The 5,000-nt window shown below is 44.3% G+C and overlaps 7 non-coding genes across 7 annotated transcripts; all 7 read right to left on the bottom strand.

The window, feature by feature from the left end:
- Positions 1–422: 422 nt before the first annotated feature.
- LOC130399931 (5S ribosomal RNA) lies at positions 423–541 on the bottom strand. The gene has a single exon (XR_008902423.1). It is a non-coding gene; the product is annotated as a 5S ribosomal RNA (ribosomal RNA).
- A 529-nt stretch (positions 542–1,070) lies between these two features.
- Positions 1,071–1,189, bottom strand: LOC130397256 (5S ribosomal RNA). The gene has a single exon (XR_008899853.1). It is a non-coding gene; the product is annotated as a 5S ribosomal RNA (ribosomal RNA).
- Positions 1,190–1,718: 529 nt separating this feature from the next.
- Positions 1,719–1,837, bottom strand: LOC130394201 (5S ribosomal RNA). The gene has a single exon (XR_008897383.1). It is a non-coding gene; the product is annotated as a 5S ribosomal RNA (ribosomal RNA).
- Positions 1,838–2,356: 519 nt separating this feature from the next.
- Positions 2,357–2,475, bottom strand: LOC130399930 (5S ribosomal RNA). Its single transcript, XR_008902422.1, has one exon. It is a non-coding gene; the product is annotated as a 5S ribosomal RNA (ribosomal RNA).
- Positions 2,476–2,994: 519 nt separating this feature from the next.
- On the bottom strand, positions 2,995–3,113 carry LOC130394322 (5S ribosomal RNA). Its single transcript, XR_008897492.1, has one exon. It is a non-coding gene; the product is annotated as a 5S ribosomal RNA (ribosomal RNA).
- Positions 3,114–3,642: 529 nt separating this feature from the next.
- Positions 3,643–3,761, bottom strand: LOC130395285 (5S ribosomal RNA). The gene has a single exon (XR_008898359.1). It is a non-coding gene; the product is annotated as a 5S ribosomal RNA (ribosomal RNA).
- A 529-nt stretch (positions 3,762–4,290) lies between these two features.
- LOC130399513 (5S ribosomal RNA) lies at positions 4,291–4,409 on the bottom strand. Its single transcript, XR_008902020.1, has one exon. It is a non-coding gene; the product is annotated as a 5S ribosomal RNA (ribosomal RNA).
- Positions 4,410–5,000: the final 591 nt, after the last annotated feature.

Raw genomic sequence — 5,000 nt, 5'->3', positions numbered from 1 at the left:
TAGTTAGATATAAACGGCAGTAATTGATTCAGTAGGACTCCTTATCCATGTAAACGATCATTGTGACATCTGAATTCATTAATTATCTGAAATACACTGCGTGTGCGTGTGATGTTAAATGTTTGAACCAAGGTTAACGGTTAAAGTGTCAGAGAATGGGTGGTGATTTTTTGACGTCCTCCCATGATCTGAAGTGAGCGTGCGTGTTTGTGTTGGTGAAAGTTTAAGAAATGTACAACTGTCGGTTCAGCTCTCTGGTGCTCCCTGCTGGCAGTATCACTATACTGTCCGCATGTTTCACAAAATAGTTTTGAGAGACGTTGTCAGTTTTTGTATGTTGCTTAAATCCTCCAAAGCGGTTGGCAGTAAACATCAGGTCACGGTACGCCACGGAGTCAATGAGCTCGAGTTGAAAAAGAAAAAGCTTACAGCACCTGGTATTCCCAGGCGGACTCCCATCCAAGTACTAACCAGGCCCGACCCTGCTTAGCTTCCGAGATCAGACGAGATCGGGCGTGTTCAGGGTGGTATGGCCGTAAGCAATTAGTGCAGGCGCAAAACCAGGTTTTATACAGTAGCACATAAGGAGTGAGAAAGCTGCTGAGGCTCGACGTTACACTCTTACAAAAACAATCATTAGTTAGATATAAACGGCAGTAATTGATTCAGTAGGACTCCTTATCCATGTAAACCATCATTGTGACATCTGAATTCATTAATTATCTGAAAAGCACTGCGTGTGCGTGTGATGTTAAATGTTTGAACCAAGGTTAACGGTTAAAGTGTCAGAGAATGGGTGGTGATTTTTTGACGTCCTCCCATGATCTGAAGTGAGCGTGCGTGTTTGTGTTGGTGAAAGTTTAAGAAATGTACAACTGTCGGTTCAGCTCTCTGGTGCTCCCTGCTGGCAGTATCACTATACTGTCCTCATGTTTCACAAAAATAGTTTTGAGAGACGTTGTCAGTTTTTGTATGTAGCTTAAATCCTCCAAAGCGGTTGGCAGTAAACATCAGGTCACGGTACGCCACGGTAGGCCACGGAGGCAATGAGCTCGAGTTGAAAAAGAAAAAGCTTACAGCACCTGGTATTCCCAGGCGGTCTCCCATCCAAGTACTAACCAGGCCCGACCCTGCTTAGCTTCCGAGATCAGACGAGATCGGGCGTGTTCAGGGTGGTATGGCCGTAAGCAACTAGTGCAGGCGCAAAACCAGGTTTTATACAGTAGCACATAAGGAGTGAGAAAGCTGCTGAGGCTCGACGTTACACTCTTACAAAAACAATCATTAGTTTGATATAAACGGCAGTAATTGATTCAGTAAGACTCCTTATCCATGTAAACGATCATTGTGACATCTGAATTCATTAATTATCTGAAATACACTGCGTGTGCGTGTGATGTTAAATGTTTGAACCAAGGTTAACGGTTAAAGTGTCAGAGAATGGGTGGTGATTTTTTGACGTCCTCCCATGATCTGAAGTGAGCGTGCGTGTTTGTTTTGGTGAAAGTTTAAGAAATGTACAACTGTCGGTTCAGCTCTCTGGTGCTCCCTGCTGGCAGTATCACTATACTGTCCTCATGTTTCACAAAAATAGTTTTGAGAGACGTTGTCAGTTTTTGTATGTTGCTTAAATCCTCCAAAGCGGTTGGCAGTAAACATCAGGTCACGGTACGCCACGGTAGGCCACGGAGGCAATGAGCTCGAGTTGAAAAAGAAAACGCTTACAGCACCTGGTATTCCCAGGCGGTCTCCCACCCAAGTACTAACCTGGCCCGACCCTGCTTAGTTGCCGAGATCAGACGAGATCGGGCGTGTTCAGGGTGGTATGGCCGTAAGCAATTAGTGCAGGCGCAAAACCAGGTTTTATACAGTAGCACATAAGGAGTGAGAAAGCTGCTGAGGCTCGACGTTACACTCTTACAAAAACAATCATTAGTTAGATATAAACGGCAGTAATTGATTCAGTAGGACTCCTTATCCATGTAAACCATCATTGTGACATCTGAATTCATTAATTATCTGAAAAACACTGCGTGTGCGTGTGATGTTAAATGTTTGAACCAAGGTTAACGGTTAAAGTGTCAGAGAATGGGTGGTGATTTTTTGACGTCCTCCCATGATCTGAAGTGAGCGTGCGTGTTTGTGTTGGTGAAAGTTTAAGAAATGTACAACTGTCGGTTCAGCTCTCTGGTGCTCCCTGCTGGCAGTATCACTATACTGTCCTCATGTTTCACAAAAATAGTTTTGAGAGACGTTGTCAGTTTTTGTATGTAGCTTAAATCCTCCAAAGCGGTTGGCAGTAAACATCAGGTCACGGTACGCCACGGAGTCAATGAGCTCGAGTTGAAAAAGAAAAAGCTTACAGCACCTGGTATTCCCAGGCGGACTCCCATCCAAGTACTAACCAGGCCCGACCCTGCTTAGCTTCCGAGATCAGACGAGATCGGGCGTGTTCAGGGTGGTATGGCCGTAAGCAATTAGTGCAGGCGCAAAACCAGGTTTTATACAGTAGCACATAAGGAGTGAGAAAGCTGCTGAGGCTCGACGTTACACTCTTACAAAAACAATCATTAGTTAGATATAAACGGCAGTAATTGATTCAGTAGGACTCCTTATCCATGTAAACCATCATTGTGACATCTGAATTCATTAATTATCTGAAAAACACTGCGTGTGCGTGTGATGTTAAATGTTTGAACCAAGGTTAACGGTTAAAGTGTCAGAGAATGGGTGGTGATTTTTTGACGTCCTCCCATGATCTGAAGTGAGCGTGCGTGTTTGTGTTGGTGAAAGTTTAAGAAATGTACAACTGTCGGTTCAGCTCTCTGGTGCTCCCTGCTGGCAGTATCACTATACTGTCCTCATGTTTCACAAAAATAGTTTTGAGAGACGTTGTCAGTTTTTGTATGTAGCTTAAATCCTCCAAAGCGGTTGGCAGTAAACATCAGGTCACGGTACGCCACGGAGTCAATGAGCTCGAGTTGAAAAAGAAAACGCTTACAGCACCTGGTATTCCCAGGCGGTCTCCCACCCAAGTACTAACCAGGCCCGACCCTGCTTAGTTGCCGAGATCAGACGAGATCGGGCGTGTTCAGGGTGGTATGGCCGTAAGCAAATAGTACAGGCGCAAAACCAGGTTTTATACAGTAGCACATAAGGAGTGAGAAAGCTGCTGAGGCTCGACGTTACACTTTTACAAAAACAATCATTAGTTAGATATAAACGGCAGTAATTGATTCAGTAGGACTCCTTATCCATGTAAACAATCATTTTGACATCTGAATTCATTAATTATCTGAAATACACTGCGTGTGCGTGTGATGTTAAATGTTTGAACCAAGGTTAACGGTTAAAGTGTCAGAGAATGGGTGGTGATTTTTTGACGTCCTCCCATGATCTGAAGTGAGCGTGCGTGTTTGTGTTGGTGAAAGTTTAAGAAATGTACAACTGTCGGTTCAGCTCTCTGGTGCTCCCTGCTGGCAGTATCACTATACTGTCCTCATGTTTCACAAAAATAGTTTTGAGAGACGTTGTCAGTTTTTGTATGTTGCTTAAATCCTCCAAAGCGGTTGGCAGTAAACATCAGGTCACGGTACGCCACGGTAGGCCACGGAGGCAATGAGCTCGAGTTGAAAAAGAAAACGCTTACAGCACCTGGTATTCCCAGGCGGTCTCCAATCCAAGTACTAACCAGGCCCGACCCTGCTTAGCTTCCGAGATCAAACAAGATCGGGCGTGTTCAGGGTGGTATGGCCGTAAGCAATTAGTGCAGGCGCAAAACCAGGTTTTATACAGTAGCACATAAGGAGTGAGAAAGCTGCTGAGGCTCGACGTTACACTTTTACAAAAACAATCATTAGTTAGATATAAACGGCAGTAATTGATTCAGTAGGACTCCTTATCCATGTAAACGATCATTGTGACATCTGAATTCATTAATTATCTGAAATACACTGCGTGTGCGTGTGATGTTAAATGTTTGAACCAAGGTTAACGGTTAAAGTGTCAGAGAATGGGTGGTGATTTTTTGACGTCCTCCCATGATCTGAAGTGAGCGTGCGTGTTTGTGTTGGTGAAAGTTTAAGAAATGTACAACTGTCGGTTCAGCTCTCTGGTGCTCCCTGATGGCAGTATCACTATACTGTCCTCATGTTTCACAAAAATAGTTTTGAGAGACGTTGTCAGTTTTTGTATGTTGCTTAAATCCTCCAAAGCGGTTGGCAGTAAACATCAGGTCACGGTACGCCACGGTAGGCCACGGAGTCAATGAGCTCGAGTTGAAAAAGAAAAAGCTTACAGCACCTGGTATTCCCAGGCGGTCTCCCATCCAAGTACTAACCAGGCCCGACCCTGCTTAGCTTCCGAGTTCAGACGAGATCGGGCGTGTTCAGAGTGGTATGGCCGTAAGCAAAAAGTGCAGGCGCAAAACCAGGTTTTATACAGTAGCACATAAGGAGTGAGAAAGCTGCTGAGGCTCGACGTTACACTTTTACAAAAACAATCATTAGTTAGATATAAACGGCAGTAATTGATTCAGTAGGACTCCTTATCCATGTAAACAATCATTTTGACATCTGAATTCATTAATTATCTGAAATACACTGCGTGTGCGTGTGATGTTAAATGTCTGAACCAAGGTTAACGGTTAAAGTGTCAGAGAATGGGTGGGGATTTTTTGACGTCCTCCCATGATCTGAAGAGAGCGTGCGTGTTTGTGTTGGTGAAAGTTTAAGAAATGTACAACTGTCGGTTCAGCTCTCTGGTGCTCCCTGCTGGCAGTATCACTATACTGTCCTCATGTTTCACAAAAACAGTTTTGAGAGACGTTGTCAGTTTTTGTATGTTGCTTAAATCCTCCAAAGCGGTTGGCAGTAGACATCAGGTCACGGTACGCCACGGAGTCAATGAGCTCGAGTTGAAAAAGAAAAAGCTTACAGCACCTGGTATTCCCAGGCGGACTCCGATCCAAGTACTAACCAGGCCCGACCCTGCTTAGCTTC

The sequence above is a fragment of the Gadus chalcogrammus genome, chromosome 12 (genome assembly GCF_026213295.1).
Source record: "Gadus chalcogrammus isolate NIFS_2021 chromosome 12, NIFS_Gcha_1.0, whole genome shotgun sequence".
Classification (NCBI taxonomy): Eukaryota; Metazoa; Chordata; class Actinopteri; order Gadiformes; family Gadidae; genus Gadus; species Gadus chalcogrammus.
The sequence above is the reverse complement of the archived record's forward strand: the minus strand, read 5'-3'. Positions and strand labels throughout refer to the sequence as shown.